Source organism: Felis catus, chromosome B2 (assembly GCF_018350175.1).
Source record: "Felis catus isolate Fca126 chromosome B2, F.catus_Fca126_mat1.0, whole genome shotgun sequence".
Lineage (NCBI taxonomy): Eukaryota > Metazoa > Chordata > Mammalia > Carnivora > Felidae > Felis > Felis catus.
This window is the reverse complement of record NC_058372.1, coordinates 18,311,833-18,337,635: the sequence shown is the minus strand read 5'-3', so window position 1 is coordinate 18,337,635 and position 25,803 is coordinate 18,311,833.

Below are 25,803 nucleotides of genomic sequence, written 5' to 3'. Positions count from 1 at the left end.
AAGAGGAAGGGAAGGGAGAGGAAAGGAGGGGAGAGGAGGGGAGGGGAGAGGAGGGGAAGGGAAAGAAAGAAAAGGCGAGGCGAGGTGAGGCAAAAAAATTATAAAAGAGAGAGAAAAGAGAGAAAAAAGGGAAAAGAAAGCCTGATCATTGCTGAAGCAGCCGAGTCTTGAAATTTCCATCGCAATGGGGCTGGTGTTGCTAAGACCCCATTCGGCCTGGAGTCCCTGCACTGAGGCCCGTGGGAGCCTCTCAAGTGGCTGACCCGAGAATGGCAGCAGAAGGGGCAGCTGAGCTGGTGGCCAGGAGAAGGGGGATGGGAAGAGAAGGGGGATGGGGAGGAAAAGAAACAAAAGAACGAGTCCAGGAAAAGTGTACTCGGGGAAAAGCAATATTAGCTGAAAAATCGGACAGGTTAGCGATTCCTTGTGACGGTTTAAAGAGCAAAGTTACCGAAAAACTGAAGCCAAATTGTACTAATACCTGCTCAGCTCACAGAATCCTGGACACGCTGGTCTCCCCCAAAATGTTTTCCCCAACATATTAAACTCCAATACTGTTGGATCAATTGTGTTACTTTCAGGACAACCGACTTTAGTTTGCACACATTTATAAGTCTTCTATCTCCTCAAATCATTTTCCCCCCACAGGACAAATAAACGTCTATAATAAAGCATGGAGGTTACAATCCTCCAGCTCTCTTTCCCGTATGGACTAGATACCTTGGAATACTTACACTGGGATACCACCCGTCTAGTTACCCACTTTGATGATCTAAAACACAAAATAAAGAAAAGTTACAAAACAAACTGGATTACAAGGTTGTTGAGAAGGGTCGCGTGCGTTTGCCAATGAAAGTAATCAAACCCATCAGTCACAAGCAGAGGAAAAGAAAAGCCAGCCAATAGTTCATAGAGTAGAAAAGGTTTTTTCTTAATCGCAAAGACATCATGGGGGCGCCTGGGTAGCTCAGTGGGTTAAGCGTCTGACTTTGGCTCAGGTCGTGATCTCACAGCTCGTGAGTTCAAGCCCTGTGCCCTGCTCGGTGCTGAGAGCACACAGCCTGCTTGGGCTTCTCTCTCTCTCTCTCTCTCTCTCTCCCCCCTGCTCACACCCTCTCTGTCTCTCTCTCTCAGAAATAAATAAACATCAAAAAAAAAAAGAAAGAAAGAAAGATATCATGAAACTGATAGTTAGAAATGGAATGAACTCTTATATAATAAGAGACAACACTCTTGCTAAGGGAGCACCTGTAGGGAAGTTACTTTCAAACCCGTGGGTCATGTGGCCCTATACAGCATCTCGAACATGTTTAGTAAATTATTTTATTTGATCCCACTTAGTTTGTACATTTCTTCCTCATGCAGAACCCCCGGGAGGTATCCGTAAGCCACGGTAACACGGGGACAACTTTTTTCCCGTGGACTGATAAAAAGTTTACCGAACGTACTGGAGACGCATTTCCCCAGGCTTAGAAACTACATCTGAAGGCCGGCTTCGAGGAATTCCTGGTCCTTTGAGAATGGGCTTTGCCCCTTCGCCCTGCTTGGGCCCTGGGTGGGCCGATGAGCGCCCAACAACAGTTGCCAGGCACTCTCCCACAATCTGCCTGATTCCTTTCCTTTGTTCACACCGCTCTCTTAAAACCGGCAGCCCAGGATCCTTGCAGGAAAAAAAGAAAAAAGAAAAAAAAAACTGCCAAGTCACGCGAGTTGGACTCGTAAAAAGTTGGATGCTTGACCTTTCTGGTTTTATAGCTGTGTACAGGCGGCACGAAAGACCATTTAGCTGCGTGATGCTTCTCTGCAACCCACCCCGCCTCCCAGCGCCAGGTGGGGACCACCCCCCACCCCCCACCCCCGCCCCCAGATTGTCCAGTTCTCCTCTCCGGGACCCGGTTTGTTCTCCCAGGCGCTTCCGAGTCCGGAGGCCCGGAGAGGAAGAGACGGGGCGAGCCCGCGCGTGCACCGGCACACAAGGCACAAAACCGGGCTTCTGCTGAGGACTGCACGGCGGGAACCGAGAGGCCCAAGGCTGCCCGTGGAACAGATGCAAGTTCGCCGTGCTCCGGTTCAGCTGGGAATGCAGGCTGGAACGCAGAAATAAATCACATGGAACTTGCTGTCATCTCTGCCTACCTTCCTGCTAAAGCCTCCAACACCGCCCGCGTGACTGGCTGCAGTCGCTGTAGTTTTTAAATGAAGGCTGGAGATGCGTTGGCAGCGCTGTCTCATTTTTAGCTAATACCTTTGTGGGCTCTGCGTTCGCATCTGGCCAGTGCCATCATGCTGGGTATGATTATAATAGGCTGCTGCTCTTTCCCAAGCAGGAAGCTGGAGTCCTGTCACTGACAGCCTAAACAGAGGCTTGTTCCAAGCACAACAGCACATCGCAGCCAGGGAAGGGTCTGCGGCGCGGGACTTCTCCCAAGGCATAAAAAAAAGAGAGAGAGAGAGAGAGAGAGGGAGAGAGAGAGGGAGAGAGAGAGAGAGAGAGAGAAATGTGTTAACTGTGCTAACAGTGCCAAGTAATATGCTTCGTTAAAAATTTAATCACCTACAAGTGCAAAACAAGTGCAAAGCAATCATGTTGTAATTAGCACAGCAATTAACACCTCCCTTTTCGATAGCACATGCATCCTAGGAAGTGCAGGATTGCAAGTGTTTATGCGGCTGACAGGCTCGGTTCCTATAGAGAGGGGGAAAAATGGCTTAAATAGAATTTTGGGGGGTTTTGGCGTTTGGACTGTTATGCGTTCATGAAATCTCAGAACCAGCTGCCATTTTGGTTTTGTGCGCAAGTCGTTCTGCCGTGTGGTGTGACTCAGGGATTTGCCCACTCCGTGTCCTCTGAAGTTTCCGAGTTGGCATTGCTTCCTCTTTTCTAACGTTCAAATATGAATGCATCCGCAGAGGGGCCGAATTTGCACGCACAGTGGGGCTTCCTACCAAAAATCTATCCATAAATCACTGTCTTCCTCAGACCGTTATCAGAAAGAAAATACCCAATGGCGAGGTGAATGCCTATTGGGGGGGGGGGGGGAATGGTGCTGGAAGTATTCACTCTGTCACTTGAGAAAATTTAGGTCTTGTCGATGCCCCCAAACCCAGTCACTGAAGCAAAGATCTTCTTAAGGACTAACAGCCAGTTCTTGAAGGAGGTGGGGTAGGGAAAGGAGTTAGACCCTCTCCCTATGCACTACCCCAAACCAAGCACAAGCCTAGAAAGAAGGAGAGAACGTGACGGGAGCTGTCTGACATTGAGGGGGAAGCCCTTATTCTGGCGTATACTGGCCTACTAAGCTGATTTATAGGGACCCCTGCACCCATACGTGGAGATTTGTGGGTGAGAGAGCTAGAAAGACAGAGCAAGAAGGCTTCGATACCCCACCGGACAAAGAGAATTTTACCTTTAAAGAGAGATATCTTTAACTGCTCAATCTGTTTCAGGTCCCCAGACAGACAAAAGTGTGACAGAGTGCGCAGTCTACTGGAAATTCTTCCGAGGCCCCAAAGTTCATGGCATGGTTTAGAAATGACTATGGAAATGAAACCCAGCCAGCGACTCTCAAACTCTAAATGTGTTTGAAAGGAGTTTGACAAGGAATTAAAGAACAACGCAACTAATGAAACATTCAGGGATTTAAGGATTTCCCGAGCAGCATGAAGGCAAAGCAAATTAAACCTTTAGGATGAATTTGTTTTATTCTTGTTGGCCACTGACAATGGAATGCGTGCGATTCAAGGAGCAGAGGAAATATTTCCAGGGTGAGATCTGGGGAGCAGAAAAGCAGTGACCCAGCCTCACATTTCGACCGTTGACTTTGTGACAACGCTGCTAAGATAGGAGGAGTGAAAACCAAGAGGCAGTTCCGGCATTCTGCATTCTTTGCAAAGCGCAGGCGCTCTTAGACACTGTTCACTTTCTTGGTTTTGCTATTCCATTTTCCCAGCAAATCTTTGTGTTCAAGCTCAGACGCCGGTCCCGGAGAGCTGTGAGGAAGGACTCGGGGAGACAGAACACACAGGACACACAGGACAAACTGCAACAGAAAATTTCGCCCCGGAGAGCTCAGTAGGAAGTAAAATGAAACCCCTGTCTCAAATACAAAGAGGACAAATGTCTTATTATGCTACGAAACCTCCAATTAAGGATGGAGAGCCAGTTGGAGTAGACAGCTCCCATAGTCGTGGTTTTATTCATTCTTACAAAAATACGTCTTTTGAGACCGATGTTCTTTAAATATTGCTATCATTTGTAAAACTGGTTGAAATGTCTGCCAGATCATAGCCTTACTCCAAAGACCCAGATGATATATTCCTGCATTTGCATTTATTTCTAAGGAATATTTTGTCTCTGCTGCTCAACTTTTATTTTCTCTTTCACCAATGAGGCTTAAATGAGGGGAAGTTTAAAAACAAAGTCACCGTGCATCTTTGGTAATCTTATTAATTTATTTAGTAGGAAGTATCTACTTAATACACCGAGCATTGACCTATGACCATGCCAGGCATTGACTGGGAACTCTTCCAGGCACTGACCTAGGACTAAGCATTCTTTACAAGATAAAAACAAACTAACAATAACTAAGAATAGGGGCACCTGGGTGGTTCAGTCGGTGAACCACCCAACTCTTGATCTCTGCTCAGGTCATGTTCTCGTGGTTCGTGGGATCGAGTCCCGAGTCAGGCTCTGAGCTGACAATGTGGAGCCTGTTTGGGATTCTCTCTCTTCCTCTCTCTGCCCCTCCCCTGCTCACGCGCACATGTGGGCACTCTTTCTCTCTCTCAAAATAAATAAACTTTAAGGCAACAACAACAACTAAGAACAAAGACCCAAGGCTATAAGCAATATAAGGAGGGTTTTTTTACTGTCATATCCCCACTGCCTTGCTCAGAACCTAAGATGCCTTAGAAGTCCGTTGAATGAGTTAATCAATGAATCGTCGGATGATCATCCCACCTGATTCTAAGTTGACACCCTAGTAGAAGTAAGATCAGTATATATCTCTAACACAACTTCTAAATTAGTAAGTACTCTAAGAAAGAGACCTATTAAGTGCTAGGAGAGGATGGAAAGAATACCTCCATTTTAACTGCTGGAGGGGGAAGGGAGAGTTAGGATGACAGAACAATAGATATTTCAGTTTTGCGGGAGCATGCTGTCCCTCGGCGGGAATAGTGTTGGAATAATGCTGGAAAGGTAGGTGGAGGCCAGATCACGGAAGTGTTGAATGCCTGCCAAACAAAATTAAGTTCGGGAAGAGAAGCCATTAAAGGGAGATTAATCTGGCCACAATGTATAAAACTGATTACACTGGAAATTGACTGGCAGCAGGAACACCAACTAGGGAACTACTAGAATAATCTAAGCAAAAGCTGAAGTTTACCCAACTGGGTAAGCTGTGGACGAGGTGGTGATTTTCTACTGGAAGCTGTCATGTGAGAGCTGGGCCACGTCAAGCATCACACTGAAGTCTCAACACTTGGTGACAGAAAAGGTACTGGTTCTATTCACAGAAACTGGAAACACAGAAACATGAGGATGTGGTGGAGATAAGAGGAAGATTTGGATTTTACGCATACTTTTTTTTTTTTTTTGACCGATTGGCTGGACATCTGGTGGCAAATGAGAGGCCCTTGGAAATGTCAAATGAAAGCCCACAGAAAGAAGTCGGAAGTGGAGGTAAAAATTTCGCATCCTCAGCATGTTATTTTAGAATCATCCATGGGCTGAAGGTTTGGAACTGAATGACAGAGAAAAGCAAAGTGAGAATAAAACTTTGAAGGCAAGTCAAGTGTTGGAGGAAGAAGGGAAGTGGAGGAGGGAAGAGGGTCATTCAGAACCATGAAGCCCAAGGAGAAAGGAATTTCCAAATGCTTGTGGGGCCGAACGCCACAGAGAAGTGAACGTGATGTGAATGAGGAAGGGCCATTGGATCTGACTTCCAGGAACCGATCAGTGACCTTTGAGAATACAGTTTCAATAGACTGGTGAGGTCAGTAGAAAGATCGCAAAGGATCAAGGGTGGAAATGGCAGCAAATCAGTGGAAGCAGAGAGTACAGATATGGCTTTCAAGAAGACTGACATTTAAGCGAAGGGAAAAAATAGAGGTCTATCTTAGGAAAGAACATGTCAAAGGTCAGTTTCTTTAAGACAAGTGTGCCTCAAACTGAAGGAGGGTATTTATCTAGTAAGACTCAAGATACAAGCAGAAAGGGATAATTGGTGGAGCAAATTTTCAAAGCAGACAAAAGGAAATGGGATGGTTGGAGAGACCCCAGACAGCCAAACAGAATTTCTCCCTCTGAGGCAGTAAGAAATGAGGAAAATTTTAATGAAAAGAAATACTGAAGTGAAAAACTGAGAGATTTTGATGGACTCAACAGATGAAAAAGTAGGTTACTTTTCTCTATTCCTTCTGCCAAAAAAAACTAAAGACCCTGGGGGTTGTATATAAAACAAACATAAGAAGAGAGAAGAAAGTGGACCAGCTAGGGAATCTCAGCACCCAAAAAAGGATCTAGTGATTTCTGTGAGTTTTCTTTTTGCCTCATATATCCAAGATTTGGAGCTAAGAAGTCAACCTGGAAACCCCAAGAAGCACAGACAAAAACAAACAGAAACGGGAAAGGGGCAGCCTGGCAAGGCAGAAAAAGTTTCAGATAATAATTGTTCTACTATAACAAAAAACAAAAACAGAACAAAAAAACACTACAAAGCCCCATGGCCTCACCCACACCAACACCAGCAAAAGCCCAGTGGGGAGTCTAGACTCCTACCTTCTTGAGGCTGTAACACGGTGCCCAAACACACCCACAGAGCTGGCAGGCCTCGAAGAAGGCCAAACAGGGAGCTGAAACTTTCACCCCCATTAGGAGATGGTGTCAGTGGAGGCCATAAGAGGAGTAGAAATAAGGCACTCTTACACCCCGATCCACATAGCTCAGTGGAGAGCTCAAACGCCCAGCCCTTGTTAGCACTGAGGAGCCCTCTAGACTTGTACCCCTACTTGACAGGAATAAGGGTTTACCATCTCCCCTTCTACTGCCATAGAGCATCAAAAGAAGCCAGCAAAGCAGAAGGTTTAAATTAGATTCAGAATCTCATAAAATAACACTACAAAGGTCCAGGTTTCAAACTCACTAATCAGACCAAGAACCAGGAAGATCTCAAACTGAATGAAAATAAGAAATATTTTTCCAAAATAGAAAACTCATTGCACAGGTTCAGTAACAGAAGGAAAGGGACAAAGGCAAGGACCAGTCAACTGAGATAGAACAAGGGAAATTAGCCAATCTAAACAACAGAGAGAAAATTAACTGGAAAAATTAAATAAATAAACAGAGTCTCAGAGACCTGTGGAACTATAATCAAAGTTTAACATTTTGTCACTACAGTCCCAGAAAGAGAGGACAAAGAGGACAGAGCTGCAAGAAGAAAAAGAGGAAGAAGGAGAAGGAGAAGGAGAAGGAGAAGGAGAAGGAGAAGAAGGAGAAAGAGAAGGAGAAGGAGAAGGAGAAAGAGAAAGAGAAAGAGAAAGAGAAAGAGAAAGAGAAAGAGAAAGAGAAAGAGAAGAGGAAGAAGGAGAAGGAGAAGCAGGAGAAGGAGGAGAAGGAGAAGAAGAAGGAGAAGAAGAAGGAGAGAGATGAGAAGAAGGAGGAGAAAGATGAGAAGAAGGAGAAGGAGAAGGAGAAGGAGGAGAAGAAGGAGAAAGAGAAGGAGAAGGAGAAGGAGAAGGAGAAGGAGAAAGAGAAAGAGAAAGAGAAAGAGAAAGAGAAAGAGAAAGAGAAAGAGAAAGAGAAAGAAGAGGAAGAAGAGGAAGAAGGAGAAGGAGAAGCAGGAGAAGGAGGAGAAGGAGAAGAAGAAGGAGAAGAAGAAGGAGAGAGATGAGAAGAAGGAGGAGAAAGATGAGAAGAAGGAGAAGAAGAAGAAGGAGAAGGAACAATGCCTGAAACATTTTCCAACTTTGGAAAACATACAGGTCTAAGAAGTACAGTAAATCCCAAAATAGGATAAACTCAAAGAAACTCACACCAAGGCACATCAAAGTCTAACTTCAGAAAACTAAAGGTAAACAGATTTGAACAGAATTGAAATCATACAGCATGCATTCATACGCAATACACGTCTAAATAACCCATGAGTCAAAGAGGATGTCTCAAGTAAAATTAAAAGAACACTGAACTGAATGACAATGAAAATAAAATATATCAAAATTTGTGGAACACAGTTAAAGTAGTGATAAGAAGGAAATTTATAGCGCTAAATACATACGTTAGAAAAGAAGAAAGTCTAAGTCAATTTTCTAAGCTCCTACATCCAGAATCTACAAAAGGAACAAAATAAACCCCAAACGAGAAGGAAATTCTAAAGATAAGAACAGAAATCGGTGAAGCTGAAGACAAAAATAGAGAAAAGGCAGCCGATTCTTTGAAAACAATAATAAATTTGACAAATTCTAGCTAGACTGACAAAGAAAAAGGAAAAAAGATACAAACTACCAGTGTTAGGAATGAAACAAGGGATACCACTATGAACCCCACAGACATCAAAAGTATAAGAAGAGAATACCACCACCAACTTTAAACATATAAATTTGATAACTTAGGTGAAATGGACCAATTTTTTAAAAGTACAAACCTTTACCACTCACCTAATATGAAACAGATCACTCAAATTTTCTTATAACTATTAGGGAAATTGAATTTGTAATTTAAAGTTTCCCAGGGGTGCCTGGGTGGTTCAGTCAGTTGAGCATCCGACTCTTGATTTCAGCTCAGGTCATGATCTCATGGTTAGTGAGTTTGAGTCCTGGGTGGGGCTCCACACTGACAGCACAAAGCCTGCTTAACATTCTCTCTCTCTCCTCTCTCTCTGCCCCTCCTCCACTTCTACACATGCACGTGCTCTCCTGCCCACCCACCCCCCCTGCCAAAAATGAATAAATAACCTTCAAAAAAAAAAACCCACAGAACAGTAGTCCTCATTAATATAAACACAAATCTTATTGACAATACATTAGCAAATAGAATTCAGGAATATTTAAAAGGTTTATATGCCATGACCAACTAGATTTCATTGCAGAGATACAAGCCTGGTTCAATACTGAAAATCAATCAATGCAATCCAACATGTTAACAGGGTAAAGAAGAAAAACTATATTAACACATAAAATGATACAGAAAAGGGGGTGCCTGGCTGGCTCAGTCAGGGGAGCGTGAGACTCTTGATCTTGGGATTGTGGGTTCAAGCCCTCTATTAAGTGTAAAGATTACTTACATAAATAAACTTTTTTAAAAATTGATATAGAAAGGCCTTCACAAAATTAAACACTCATGATTTTGAAAAAATACTCTCAGAAAAGTAGGAATAGAGTGGAACTTCCCCAAACTGACAAGAAATGTATACAAGAAATCTACAACTAACGTTATACTTCGTGGTGAAAGACCATGCTTTCCTCCTAAGAGCTGCAACAAAGCAAGGATGTTCACTCTCATCATTCTTATTCAGCATAATGATAGAAATCCCAACCAATGCAACAAGGCAAGAAAAGGAAATAAAAATATATATATCAAAAGGAAGAAATGAAACTAGAGTAAAACTTGTGGAAGACATGACTGTCTATATAGAAAATCCTCAGAGGGGCACCTGGGTGGCTCAATTGGTTGAACATCTGACTTTGGCTCAGGTCATGATCTGACAGTTTGTGAGTTCAAGCCCCGCATCGGGCTCTGTGCTGACAGCTCGGAGCCTGGAGCCTGCTTTGGATTATTTGTCTTCCTCTCTCTCTGCCCCTCCCCTACTCATGCTCGCTCATTCCCTCTCTCCCTCTCTCTCTCAAAAATAAATAAATATTAAGAAAATTTTTAATAAAAAAAAAGAAAAAGAAAATCCTAAGAAATCTTGGGGCGCTTGGGTAGCTCAGTTGGTTAAGCGTCCAACTCTTGATTTGGGCTCAGGTCACGATCTCACAGTTCATGAGATCAAACCCTCCATCAGGCTCCGCACTGATACCACTGAGCTTCTTGGGATTCTCTCTCTCCCTCTCTATGCCCCTCCTCACTCATGTGCATGTGCATATGCTCTCTGTCTCTCAAAATAAAAAATAAACTTCAGAAAAAAGAATAGCTAAGAAATCTACAAAGATCTTAGAGAGTTAATAAAAGTTCAGCAAGGTCAAACAATGTAAGATAATGATACAAAAGTCCATTGCATTTCTATATTCTGGCAGCAAACACATGCGCGTCAAAATTAAAAATCATAAAACATTTATAATTGCTAAAAAAAAACACTTAGGGGCAAATCTAACACAACATGTAGAGTACTTGTATGGTGGAAACTACAAAATTCTCATGAAAGAAATCAAAGAAGACATAAACAAATGGAAAGATATATGCTGTTCATTGATTGGAAATATCAACATAATAAAGATGTCAATTCCCACCAAATTAAATATACAATTTTCCTAAGGCTGTCGTAACAAGTTACCACAAACTAAGTGGTTTAAAACGAGATTTTTTTTTCTCTCACAATTCTGAAGGCCAGAGTCTGAAATAAAGGGGTTGGCAGAATTGATTTCTTCTAGGGTCCTTGAGAGAGATTGGTTATGTGGCTCTCTTACCCTCTAGTAGTTCCCAGCAATCCTTGGCATTCTTTGGCTTATGACAACATAGTTTCAGTCTCTTCCTCCACCTTCACATGGGTGTCCTCCCTATGTGTCTCTATGTCTCTGTGTGTTCTGTCCTCTTCCTATAAAAACACCATTCACTGAATTTAGTATGACTGCATCCTAAGCCAGTATGACATCATCTTAATTAACTACATCTACAAAGTTCCTAATTTCCAAATAACATCACATGCTGATGTTCCAAGCAAACATGTTTCAGGGGGAGGGAAAGGGGACACTCTTCAGTCCCCTACAAAGTTTAACTCAATTCCTATCAAAACCCTGGCAAGATTTTTTTTTAGTAGATACAGACACGATTATGCTAAAATTTTTATGGAAAAGCGAGAGAACTAGAAAAATTAAAATGAATTTGAAAAGGAACAAAGAAGTTAGAAGAATCATTCTACCCAACTTCAAGATTTTTTAATAGCTATAGTAATCAACACTATTTAGTATGGGTGGACAATGGAATGGAATAGAGAATCCAGAAATAGCTCATACACATATGCCCAAGTGATTTTTGACATGGGTGTCAAAGTAGGTCTATGGAGGAAAGATAGCCTTTCAACAAATAGTGCTAAAGCAGGTGAATATTCATCCATAAGGGGAAAAAAATAAACCTCAATTGAAACCTCACATCTTCTATCAAAATTAACTCAAAATGAATCATAGGCTTAAATGTGAAATGTCAAACTATAAATCTCTTAGAAGAAAATATTCACCAGCTAGAGTTAGGAAAAGAGTTCTTAGATTTAACACAAAGAACACAACCCATAGCAAGAAAAAAATAATAAATTGGACTTCATCAAAATTTACAACTTTTGCTCCATAGAAGACCCTGTCAAGATGATTTTAAAAAAAAAGAAAAAAAGAAAGAAAAGGAAAAAAAAGGTGCAGACTGAAAGGAAATATTTGTAAACCACATATCTGACAAAAGTCTAGTATCTAGAGGGGTGCCTGGGTGGCCCAGTTGGTTGAGCATCCAACTTTGGCTCAGGTCATGATCCCACAGCTTGTGAGTTCGAGCCCCACATCGGGCTCTGTGCTGGCAGCTCGGAGCCTGGAGCCCACTTCAGATTCTGTGTCTCCCTCTCTCCCTGCCCCTCCCCTGCTCACACTCTGTCTCTCTCTTTCTCTGAAAATAAATAAACATTAAAAAAAATTTTAATAAAATAAATTTAAAAAGCATAAAAAAAGAGAAGGCACCGGCAGGAGATGGGAGTAGAAAGACTTTGAATGGATGCTGTCTTTCTTTTGGATAGGAAATCAGAGATTAATTAGAATGGATTCTTACCCCCTCTTTTTCCACATCAGCCATAGAAAGGCATTAAGATATCAAAATGCACCTACACACATATACACAAATATCCTTATGTCCCAAAAGAACAACAGAATGCTGAAAAATCAAAACCATGGGGCGCTTGGGTGGTTCAGTTGGTTGAGCATCTGACTTCAGCTTAGGTCATGATCTCGCGGTCCGTGAGTTCGAGCCCCGCGTCAGGCTCTGTGCTGATGCCTCGGAGCCTGGAGCCTGCTTCCGATTCTGTGTCTCCCTTGCTCTCTCTGCCCCTCCCTGCTCGCGCTCTGTCTCTCTCTGTCTCTCAAAAATAAATAAACGTTTTAAAAAAAATTTTTAAATAAAAAATGAAACAAAAAAGAAAAATGTGAGAAAGGAAAGGAAATACACACTTCGGTGAGATGTGGTATTAGTAGAAGGAGTACTAGGAATCGTAGCAGCACTGACCATTTGCTGAGCACACAATAACAGCCACCTATGAAGACCTCCCCCTGCGTTACCTCATTTGGTCATTTTCAAGTAAATTCCACCAATGCGCCAATTTTACAGATGAAGACATCACGGACTGCAGAAGTGAAGCCACACAGCGGGGAGACAGCCAAGCAGGGTAGTACAGCCTGACTTGAAAGCTGGCGGTCATCCCTGAGGCGCTGTCCACCTGTTCCCCAGAACAGAAAATGACCTCATGACAGACCGTGTGGCGTTGACCTTGAGGTGCCCCCTACCTGGAAAACAGGAAGAGACAGTAACCCAGGGACACCAGGGCTGGAGCCCAGGAGCTCAACCTTCCAAATTTAAACATCCACAGAGTGTGGAAAAACTCAGGCCCCAATTCTGGCAACCTTGATTCCCAGCGTTTTTCATCACGTGACCTCCAAACATCCATTTGAAGTCTGGTGCTGTCTATGTAAGGATGGAATTAAAATGAGAACACCCTTAAAGTGTTAATTTGTTGGGCTTTGTTATGACTGTTCGTGATGGCAATTATTTAAATGATACTGGTTAATTTGTTTTATTGTTTCACATAGTTTGATTTATTTGCTATTTATCGGTTCACTTATATAATGAGTAGGGTTAGATTAATAGATTTTAGAATGTAAATTCATTTCCACTAATGTTTATGAGCTACGTTTGTAGATGGGTTTAAACAAAAACACAACCAGGAATCAGGCTTACAGTACATTTTTGAAGTGATAAAGTAAAGATTCAAATATGTTCCAGGAAGAGATAAGAGACTCAGATTCACAAAGAAAACGACCCCACCAGAGACGGAAGCCACGGTCAAATTCAGTTACATGGTAAATCGGCCTCCTTTCTCCTGGTCCACCTCCAGCCCCCACCAAAATTAAAAATTATAAAATAATAATCCCAGGGTCATGAATACGTAATGTGGGAGGCGTTGCTGAGAAAGGTTTCTACCCTGTCCTGCTCAGAGCTGGTTTTGTGGTATCGTGACAGAGTGTTATCCGAGACCCGAGCTCTGGGGTCCCCTTCTAGATCTTGCTGCTGCCCTACTGAACGGGGAGGAGTGGAGGGCACATAGGAGATGTTGGAGTTCGCTGTGAATCCCGTGCCTGCCCAGAACTGAGCAAGCTATTCACGCTGATCTTACAGAAGTAAACTGGGAATAAATCACTCCCGCCCTTGCAAAGAACGAACCTTTTCTAAGCACCTGGGTAGTGCTCAGCACGTGAAAAGAATCTGTTGGTAAAGCGGGTTGTGGTGCCCAGGATGAACGGATTCATCTCACTAGAAACAGCCAAAACAGTCACGGGGTACCTGCCCTGGCCTGAACCCCCCAGCCCAGTTCTTAAGAAGTCCGGATGCCCCGCGCAAGCCAGTTAACTCTGCATAAAGCAACGGTGTTGTTATGGGGCCGGCTGAAAATGGAAAGTTTGAATAGATGGCTTAATTTCTCCAGGCATTAGTGATTGTGTTTTGTTTGTTTGTTTTTAAGATTTTATGTTTTCTAAGTAATCCCTACACCCAGTGTGGGCTCTAACTCACAACCCTGAGATCAAGAGTTGCGGACTCCAGCAACTAGAAGCCTGGGTGGCTCAGTGGGTTAAGTGTCTGCCTTCAGCTCAGGTCATGATCTCACGGCTTGTGGGTTTGAGACTCGCGTAGGGCTCTGTACTGACGGCTCGGAGCCTGGAGCCTACTTCGGATTCTGTGTCTCCTCCTCTCTCGGCTGCTCCCCCACTCATGCTCTGTCTCTTTCTCTCTCTCTAACTCTCAAAGATAAATAAACATTAAAAAAAAATGTACATAAAAAAAAGAGTCACAGACTCCACCAACTGAGGCAGCCAGTCACCCCTGTTTTATTTAAAATTTCACATGTCTTTTAGATGTCTTCCATAGGTAAATGTTTCATAAGAAAATGTCTAGGAAAGGGGCACCTGGGTGGCTCAGTCGGTTGGGCGTCCAACTTCGACTCAGGTCCGATGTCACTGTTCGTGGGTTCGAGCCCCGCATCGGGCTCTGTGCAGACAGCTCAGGGCCTGGAGCCTCCTTCCAACTCTGTGTCTCCCTCTCTTTGCCCCTCCCCCGCTCCCGCTCTGTCTCTCTCAAAAATAAATCAACATTAAACAAAATTTTTTTTTTAATTTTTTTTTTCAACGTTTATTTATTTTTGGGACAGAGAGAGACAGAGCATGAACGGGGGAGGGGCAGAGAGAGAGGGAGACACAGAATCGGAAACAGGCTCCAGGCTCCGAGCCATCAGCCCAGAGCCCGACGCGGGGCTCGAACTCACAGACTGTGAGATCGTGACCTGGCTGAAGTCGGACGCTTAACCGACTGCGCCACCCAGGCGCCCCAAATTTTTTTTTTAGAAAATGTCTAGGCGACACGAAGAAACTGCTCTAGACATGAAAAATTGAGAGTCGTCAGAATCCGTGTTTGCCTAAGAGAGACACACATGTGCACGTTCACTTATAAAAACTATTTACGGGTTTTGAACTACATCACGTTAAGCCTCCAAGTAAATTACTGTTTGGAATGTAGGAGGAGGCTGAAGACTGGATAAGTGAATGTATAATTCTAGCTTTACATTAAGGACCTAAAATCTTAAGACTTGGTGTTCACGACCGTTAGAAGCATAAGCTACAGATGCAACAATAGGCCTCCCTGTCCCCCAGGCCACACTCTGGATGTGCAGCTCCCCTATTCTGTTCGTTCATCCTTAAACTGAGAAGTGACACTTCAAGGGCCGCCTGGGTGGCTCAGTTGGTTGAGCGTCTGAGTCTTGATTTCGGCTCAGGTCACGATCTCATGGTTCGTGGGATTGAGCCTTACGCTGGGCTCTGTGCTGACAGCACAGAGCCTGCTTGGGATTCTCTCCCTCTCTCTCTGCTCCTCCCCTTCTCATTCTCTCTCTCTCTCTCTCTCTCTCTCTCTCTCTCTCTCTCTCTCTCAATAGATAAACACTTTTTGAAAAAGGGTAACACTTCAAGATGTTCGCTTCCGGTCACAACGGAATGACAGGAGCTGGATTTACCCACTTGCCTTAAACAACTAAGAAACAGGACAAAACACATGAAAAATACGAAACTTCAGATCGCAAACAGTGGATCCCTAGGTGAAGGGAGAGCCCTGGAGTGGTTCCCACACTCCCCTGGTGGGGGAGAGGGTGGGGGCGGGGGAGATCCCAGGCCACAGTGGAGGCAGGGAGTCCAGGTGAAGCCCAGCAGTCTCCCTGAGTTGAGAGCTGGGAGTTCAGGAAGGCCAACAAGTCTAGATGTCACAGAGAGAGTTCTGGAAATCCGCAGCGAGTCTGCCTGGAGTCTTCAGCCAAGTACTCATCAGACCATGCCCCTGAGGAAACTACCAGAGATCAGGAGAAAGCTACTCCAATGGAGCAGGCAGAACCATCCTTAGAGCTCAGACAGTTTCTGGAATATTCAAGTTCCCTCCTGCCAGAGTGGAAAAACCTCACAATACACAGGGCGTTGAGCAGCGGTACTCAGAAGGGAACTGTTGCAGTGGTGGGGAAGAAGTAGTCCCAGACTAAAGGCTGTTCTGGTCTCACCTGCAAAGTTTAAAAGTCAGCCTTGGGGCGCTTGGGTGGCTCAGTCGGTTAAGCGCCCAACTTGGGCTCAGGTCATGATCTCACAGTTCATGAGTTTGAGCCCCATGTCGGGCTCTGTGCCGATGGCTCGGAGCCTGGATCCTGCTTCGGATTCTGTGTCTCCCTCTCTCTCTGCCCCTCCCCCACTGCTTGTGTCCTCTCTCTCTCTCTCTCTCTCTCTCAGAAATAAACTTTTAAAAAATTAAAAAATAAAAATAAATAAAACTTCAAAAATCAATCAAAGTAAGCCTCAAAAGGATCAAACTGCTTCTGAAAATCTGAACTGCACCTCCACACACAGCTCAAAAATATTTAAAAGAATAAAAGAATATTCAGCTCCCAACAAGATAGAATTCACAATGTCGGGGGTCCAATCAAAAACCACCAGCCATGCGAAGAAGCAGGAAAGAAAAATCAATCAAAACTGACACAGAAATAATAGAGAGTACAAAATTAGTGGACAAGGATATTAAAACAATTGTTAAAACTAGCTTCTAGGGGCGCCTGGGTGGCTCAATCGGTTAAGCGGCCGACTTCGGCTCAGGTCACGATCTCGCAGTCCGTGAGTTCGAGCCCCACGTCGGGCTCTGTGCTGACAGCTCAGAGCTTGGAGCCTGTTTCGGATTCTGTGTCTCCCTCTCTCTGACCCTCCCCCCTTCATTCTCTGTCTCTCTCTGTCTCAAAAATAAACGTTAAAAAAAATTTAAAAAAAAAAACAAAAACAAACAAAAAAAACTAGCTTCTACACATTCGAGAAGGTAGGGAAAGCAAAAGCATGCCAAAGAGAAATATGTACACTATTTAAAAGGCCCAAATAAAACTTCTGGAGGTTAAAAAAAAAAAGTCTGAAATAAAAATATATCGGATAGTATTAAAAATGAGACCTCCCATTATTCTCGTTAGGATTAAGGTAAAAAATTTAAAATGCTTAAGCACCATACCGGGTATTTCATTTGTGTCGATAATTGATTTAATAAAATGATAAGGATTTGGTTTTAAATTCAGATTGGCATACGGGCACCTGGGTGGCTCAGTCCGTTGAGCGTCGGATTCTTGATTTTGGCTCAGGTCGTGATCCCAGGGTCATGGGATCAAGCTCTGTGTCAGGCTCCCTGCTGAACGTGGAGGCTGCTTAAGATTCTCTCTCTCTTTGTCTCCCTCTCCCCCACTCCCCCACTCTCTCTCTAAAATATTAATTAATTAATAAGTTAATTAATTAATGAAATCCAGATTGGCATAATAATAGCTAACATTCACTTAGTATCTACTTGGGTTTGTTGTGCCCAGAATTCGTGATCCCCAAAGACCACCAGGGAGCCGAGTCCGATGCAAAAGCAAAAGAGCCTTTATTCGAGCTAGCTCGAGCCCAGTCCCCTACCTGCACCAAGGCAGCGGTGAGATACCAGGGAGAGAGAGAGAGTTTCAAAAGCACAAAGGTTTTATAGGGGTCTAGGGGCAGCCGATTGGCTGGGGAAGGGGCGTGGCCTCGGCCGATTGGCTGGGGAAGGGGCGTGTTTTGATCAGGAAGCTTGAATGGGTGAGTGGGAGGTCACTCAAAGGGAGGAGGCGTGGTCTAGGTGAAGGACACAGAACAAGATGGAGCCGGCCGGCGTAGGCCCGCCCTTTCAGGTTCTGTATGGTGCTAAGGACTGTAATTTCAATATTTCTAAGTCATACAAGTAAATTTTAGATACCAATAAATATGAGGATTTGGTTTTGTTGTTATTACTAGGGTTCGATTTCCAAATTTAGTTTTGGCATTCTGATCTTTTTCTTTTTTTTTTTTTTTAACGTTTATTTATTTTTGAGACAGAGCATGAACGAGGGAGGGGCAGAGAGAGAGGGAGACACAGGATCTGAAGCAGGCTCCAGGCTCTGAGCCATCAGCCCAGAACCCGACGTGGGGCTCGAACTCACAGACCGTGAGATCGTGACCTGAGCTAAAGTCGGACGCTCAACCGACTGAGCCACCCAGGCGCCCCTTCTGATCTTTTTCTATCTCTCTTTTTACACGGTGGTTAAAAACAGCATCAAACTGGGGCACCTGGGTGGCTCAGGCTGTTAAGTATCTGACTCTTGGTTTCAGCTCAGGTGACGATCTCACTGTTTGTGAGTTCGAGTCCCAGATTGGGCTGTGCACTGACAGTGTGGGGCTTGCTTGGGATTATCTGTCTCTCCATCTGTCTCTGCCCCTCCCCTGCTCATTCTCTCTCTCTCTCTCAAAATACATAAATAAACTTAAGAAAAAAATCATGCATTTAAAAAAGCCAACATCAAACTACGTGACAAGCTAAAAGCCTTATTGCCATGGCATACATAACAACGATGTCCGAAAGAGCATTCCACTGCAGGACGTTTAAATTTCTTAATTCAACTTAAAAAAAAAAAAAAAAAAAGTCACATAGAGAAATGAATATTTTACATAATTCTACCTCTATCTTGGTATTTTTAAAGTTTATTTATTTTGAGAGAGTGAGAGAGACATAGAGCATAAGCAGGGGAGGGGCAGAGAGAGAGGGAAAGAGAGAATCCCAGGCAGGCTCCACGCTCCTCGCTGACCCCAACTTGGGGCTCGATCTCACAGACAGCAAGATCATGACCTGAGCTGAAACCAAGAGTCAAGCGTTCAAGGGACTGAGCCACCCCGGCACCCCTACCTCTATCTTCATATTTATAACACTTATATAGCACTTTCTAGTCTACATGTTTATTATAAACATCCCCTCATTTTGACTCTACAACACATGAGATCATCGTTATCCACATTAAACAGAAAGGAAACCGAGGCACAGAAAGATGCATTCGTTAGCCCAAGTTTACATAGCTGATCAGTATAGATCTGGAATCCAACTCTGGGTCCCCTGCCAACTGGGAGATAACCGACTGTACTGTCTCACCTTGTAAATCCCCCAGGCCAGCAAGCCCAGTGCACTGGCCATTTCCTAGCGACAGGAAACACACACACACACACACACACACACACACACACACACACACACACCTTCTAGGAATCTCTCAGCATTTTGGCACCTTCGTTCTGAAACTTAGACATGAATTTGTCAACATTTGTCCAGTTCCTTTGGCACATTGCTAGGCTTCAAGTCCCAGCTGTTCTCCTTAACAGCTGTGTGACCAAAGGCAGGGCACTTAACTTCTACACTCCTGAGCTTCCCAACTTATAAAGTGAAACTCCTAACAACTGAGCCTGTCTCAGAAATGTATTTTAAAGATTTTATGAGTCAACATCTTTGTAGGGTTTGCAACTGTACCTGACTTACGGTAAGTGCCCTAAGGGTTTACTATTATTATTGTCATTCCTGCATAGAGATTCTGGGCTAAGGCACGCCCAGATAGCTGGTATAACGTTTTTTCTGGACATGTCTGTAAGAGTGTCTCTGCAAAAGAACAGTACTTCAACCAGTAGATTGAGTGAAGACTATCCTCACCAAGGCGGGCAGCGATCATCCCATCTGTTGAGGGCCTCGATAGAACAAAATGGTGGAGGAAGGAAGATTTCACTGTCTGATGGAACTGGGACAATCATTCTATCTTCTGCCCTCAGATATCAGTGCTCCTGGTTTCTGGGCCTTTGGATTCAGACTGGGATTTCTACCATTGATTCCCCAGATTCTGGGGCCTTTGGGCTCCAACGGAGCAATGCCACTTGCTTTCTCGCTTCTCCAGATTGTAGACAGCAGACCATAGTGCTTCTTGGCCTTCATAATTATGTGAGACAATTCTTCCAATAAATATATGTACCTCCTATCGGTTCTATTCCTCGGGCACACCCTGACAAACACACAGGTCCTCTCCATTTTCAACCCATTTCTTAGATAAATGGAAACTGGTCCTGGGCTGAATCACTGGATTTGGCTGTTCTGATGAATATTCCACTCATAACAGAAATTCTCAGTTAGGGATATGCCAACAAAGGGATTTCCATGTGTTTTGTGTCAAAAGCTAACCACTCAGCTTGGGAACACAAATGGAAATTTGAGTGCCATAACCCTGCAGTGCGTGCATACCCATGCAGACACGCACCCAAATACACCCCAAGTTTCTGCCAGGCTAGACTGGTCGCTCCCTGAAAATGCAGTGGAATCGGTTCTGGCCCAGCCACAGTGCTGAGTTTTTCAGTCCTAGGCAAGCTGTCCCGGGAGGAGATAAAGAATACAGGGTGAGTCAGGATTCTCGTCAGGACCTATCAGCATTATTGCCATGGTGAAATGTTGTAACTAATGTGATTTCCCCTCATTCCTACTTTGTTGACTTTCTCAACAGGTACGATGAAGGCAGTAGTAAGAGGAAAGAATTTAAGAGCCCTTCATTCCGTGACACTTTAAGAAGGATGGCTTTGGAGACTTTTGACCCCCAAAGACCACTCAGAGCCATTTCACAGATAAATAATCTGCACTTGGGCTCTCCCCCCAGCAGTGAATAAGGATCTTGTCACCCCAGGGTCTGGCCGCATGCCCCTCGAGAAATTAATACGGGGGATCCCCAAGTCGGAGAGAGGTAGCGAACACACATTCTTTCATGGCACGCCGCCGCAGTGACTTCGCTTTGGATTTCTTCAAGTCTCTTTTTCAAGTAGAAAACGCGATTATTCTGAACAGCACCATATTGGGGTCCGCCACAACGGGACTCTACGTGTAATTTGTGGATGGTGAGTGCAGCAAGACCAAGCCTATACCACCCAAGCCCTGGACTGTCACTTAGGTAGAAGTATACGTGTCTCCTTACTCACTGCTTGCTCTTTGCTGCCTAGTATTTCCACCATGCCACGTGTGACAAAGCATCCATTTCCAGGCAATCATCCATTGCATATTCTTGATGGGAGGTGGCAGGCAGCACCATACTGCAGACTGGAAACACTTTCCGCAGACACACATCCTGCCACGTTACTGCCACCTCGTTGATTTAGGATCGGCATTCGCTAGACCCCTTCTTCAAGATACTGCGAACTGGGCGCACTGTTCGCCTCAACCGTTGTCTTAACCAGGGCTGGTCATTTCCAACGATCATTCTCCCCATTGGGTTGGCACGGGAAGCATAATCCAAGCGGGAAGCGGGGCTGTCTGTCGTTTTGCTTTTATTGTCTTCTGCATATACAGAGGGGTCCCGGGTGTCCCTTTCCGTAGCTAAGTTCAATATTTTGGGCGCAGAACTCAAATTCAGTAGCATGCAGTTATGGAATAAACAAGGAAATGAATCACAACAGCTTGGATGAGGACAAGGCTCTGAAGCCAAGTAACCCACAGAGTGCCCACATTTATAGGCATGGTCGATGTTGCTGCTGATTTTATTTAAAGCTGGGGAATGCGGGACTCGGGCTGCAACAGGGAAAGGCCATTTCAAGGCAAATGCAGGTTCTGCAACTTGCGCTCGTGCTGATTGTAAGCCTGGGGTTGGCGAGCCTTGTGCAAAAACCCGTACTTTCCAACCAGGCCCCATAATTCCTGACAAGATTAGATCCACCAGCCGGGCACACTTGCAAGAATTTTATGGCAGCCCAGTTCATCAGCATTGCAGCAGATCTCTGGAATGCCAGCGCGTGAAACTGAGCTGATGGAGACAAGGGAAGGCAGCCTGGGAGGAATTATTTCTCACCTCCGCCCAGCTCTGCGTAATGTTTCCCTTCATTTTGGAGGCACAGAAACTCTCCTGCCCTGGTTCGTATTGTCGGGACACCAGCGTGCTTCTTTTCCGTATCAGTGAAATATCCTAGACAGCCACGAGCTCCGTACTGTCACAATATGGCATCTGCCATTTAAAACACCAGTTCCTCATGGCCCCTCCCTTGTTCTGTCATTTCATTGGCAGAAGCGTCATTAACTTTGCAGTGACAATTATTAGAGGACCAAGTAAACTGTGGAAATTTGTAAACTCTTGCATGGCTAAATTAAATGCTATTTTAACTAACAGTTAATAGTGTTTACTGCTGTGTAATAGTAATTTTCATTTTTTACTGTATCTAATGACATTCTGATGACTGGAATTCTCTGTAGGGATACCAAATCATTACATTAAGGATGAGTGATTTTAGTATGCAATGACTGATCAGTATAATAATATGTAGACTAATGCTTGAGCTAGTAAATTAAATCATTTGCACCACAGTGTTTGTGAACTAGAATAGGGATTCCATTACGCCATTAAATTATAATGTAGAGCCTGCTTAAAGTAAAATAACAAATGAGCGTCTTAAATTGGTGATGCCTTGGTAGAACACTTTCTTAAGAGGTAGGGAAAAGACAGAAACATTCCTAGTCAGCCCAAACAGCTCATCACTTCCTTAGTAGGTGGCAGGGCCATTGAACTGAATTATAGAGAAAACCCTATAGACACTTTAAAATGTGAGCATAAGAGAAGATTTGCCTGTTGGAGGGAGAAAAAGGAAATAGGACCTCAGGGAAGATTTGGATAATCAACCATGTGAAGAATTGGGTTTTTGTTAGCATGTGACATACAATGAAAAAACACAAGTGAAAGGAGACGGAAAGAATTCTCTTTCAATCTTGTGATTGGCCATACCTGGGAGCATGATCAAAGCATAACAGCCCCCCGGGTGAGACCCCTGCTTCCAGGCCACAACCAAGGACTCACCTCCCTGGACTGAAAGTCATCAAGGCTTCCCTAGCTCTCAGAAAAACTAGACCGCACTTCACAAGCATGAGTTTCTTATTAAGTCAGCCTCTCCAAAAGCTAAAGCACGTTCAATGTCTAAGATATGAGATCAATCAAACTCAAGAGACTGCAACACTCAAAGGAAAAAGCCATCCAAGTTTTGAGACTTCCTTTAATCTCAGTGATGCTCAGTCATCAGATCAGGTTTTGGAATAAATAGTAAGGAGACGTCTGAAGAATAGAATCGATGGAGTAAAATACAGGAAGAAGAGAAGAAGTACTAGGACCCTCTTCTTCCTCAAGTAGAGGTTTGAGAGTGGAGTGAGAAGGGGGGTAAACTTTACGATAAAACCTCCGGGTCTTTTGGAAAGGAACATTTAGGAACAAGGTCTACTCCGATCAATTCCATTTAAAATTATTTGGGGGCAGCCATTATGAGTGAGGCATGATGAGAATTCCTGTGTTAATAGAGATGAGTACTCCGAGGTTCTGTCTTGAGGAAGCCCGCAAGAGTACTGAGACAAGCATGGAATCAAGAGTTACCATGCAGGACCCTACAAGCACCCAAAGAGAGGCCCTAAAAACATCAGTCTCGAAGATTACATTATTCATGACCGTATTCACTGGGCAAATCCTCTACCAGGGTTGGTGACATCCGTGCCCTGGACAGTACTGATTGGTTTAGGAATGGCCTCCTGGCTCCTACGAGCTAACGAGCCACCTTGGACACTATCCCTACCAACAGGCGACTTGCCAAAACCACCAAGTTCTCCTTCAGGGAGTCTCAAGTAAAGACAGCGAGATTTACTAAGTCTATAAAGACAGGAGTAAAAAAAGGAGAGACAGAGAAAGCAGTGAAGTCACCAAAGTGGAAGGTCACCCAAGCAAGGAGGAACACATACCTGCTGTGTACAAGGAAACAAACTTTGCAGTTTTGCTAGAGCTTTATTGCATCCTAAACAATGGGATGTGCAAGTTGTGCACTGCACAAGACCCTCTGGCTGAGGGGATAAGCAGGAACAGCAACACAGCTTGCCCCCCACCCACCAGGCCAAGCACATTGGCTTGGCACAGCAACTACCCCAAAGGGGTTGTCTTTTCTACATGTTACATGTTACATGTTACAAAGATCCAACAGTGGACAGTCTAGCCTTCTGTGAGACGAATGTTTCTGAGGGCCGAAACATTCTCGTGCCCTGCTTTTTTCCTCAGGCATCCTTATGGTAAACTGCCATTAAACAGTCTTCAGGAACACATAGCTTTACCCTGCCCAGCCGCAGATGTGTCTCAGTTTAAACTCTATCACCTATTTTTCTGAACTTCCAGCGCACAGGCTTTCAGGCAAAGCGTGCGTCCCCCTGTGGCACAGCCCACGCTCCCCCGTCACACCCAAGTGATTTGCTCATTAGTGTGACTGCTTTGACTGAAGGCAGTTGAGTCTTCATCCTCAAGGTAACCACGTGCGACTCTTTCCCTTGCCACCTAGAAGACCCTAGGAAGCCCAAGGGAGAAGATATGAATAAGGGAAGAAAATACAAAGACAACATAACTGCCAATACCAAATAAACTACCCAATTCGTTAAGTATGTCTGCACTCCCTATGCCCGGAGAGCCATTGTGCAGGGTTTGGGGGCTGCCACTATAAGCAATAATTAGCCTTAGTCTGGTCTCCAGGCTGAAGCCAGAGGAATCTTTTAAAAATCTAAGTTAGATCCTGGAATTCTTCAGGCCAGAGCCTGCAGAGCGAACGTCAAAGTCTTTTCGATGCTTTAGGAAGCCCTGTGTGATCTGACCTCTGTGACTTGGTCCCCTAGACCTCTCCCCCTTGCGTACTGAACTCTAACGGTGGGGTTGGGATCAGAATGTGGATTGACCCAAAAGGTGATAAAGTGACTTGCTGTTCCCCAAATGGCTGGCATTAGGTACTTTGCACTAGCTGCCACACCAGTCTAGAACATTCTCTTCTCTGCCATGCCTTTGTCCAAACATCACCTCCCCTAAAAAGCCTTCCACCACCGTCCTATTTAAAAAGTGTGCAGCCCATATCCGCACACTCTGACCCCCTCCATCCCTCTTATTCTGCTCTGCATTTTGTCCCCACCAGTCCCTTCAACTGCTGACATTCTCCATCTTATGTTCATGGCTCATGGTCTGTTCCCCTTCCCCCCACCCCCCACTGGAACGTCAGCAGCACAAGAGCAGGACTCTCGGTCTCTGTCACTCACTGATGGGTCCCAAGCGCCCTGAAACATCACCTGGCACCTAGTGGGCCCTTAATAAATATTGGTTGAATGGAGAAATCAGTGTGCTGAAATTTGATCCCTACCTAAAGCTTCACATATGTTAGCAGAATTACTACACTTAACAATCCTAACAAGCCATCACTATGCCCAGTTGTCAGATGAAAAAAACTGAGACACAGGGGCGCCTGGGTGGCGCAGTCGGTTAAGCGTCCGACTTCAGCCAGGTCACGATCTCGCGGTCCGTGAGTTCGAGCCCCGCGTTGGGCTCTGGGCTGATGGCTCAGAGCCTGGAACCTGTTTCCGATTCTGTGTCTCCCTCTCTCTCTGCCCCTCCCCCGTTCATGCTCTGTCTCTATCCCAAAAATAAATAAAAAACGTTGAAAAAAAAAAAAACTGAGACACAGAGAAATTCAGAACAAGGCTGTGACCACACAGCCCATAAAATGGCAGAACCCAGGGTCAAAGTCAGATGCTCTTATTCCAGAGTCCGTAACTTACCTATGAGACACTGCCTGGACCTCAACAGTTTCATAGTTCAGAGGAGGCAAAATTAATACAGGCAATCTTTCAGTTACTAGTTTATCTGCAAGTTCCTCTGTGGAATCCAGCCTTCTGGACTCTTTCGCTCTAATCAAAGACTGAAGGAATTATGAGGGAAAAACAAAGTGAAGAGGAAAGGGAGCTGATCAACGTATGGATTGGGAAGAAGGGCAGACAATATGGAATACAGTTTACCCCCAGTGAAGAATGTCCATAAAGAAAAACAATCAAGAAACATTTTAAGCACTTTGTGAGTAAGTGCACACAATTTTTAACTCATGGCTCAGATGCGCTTTCAGGTAAAATTAGAATGACTTTGAATGTCATTCACTATATATAACTTCCGCAGGAAAGTCAGT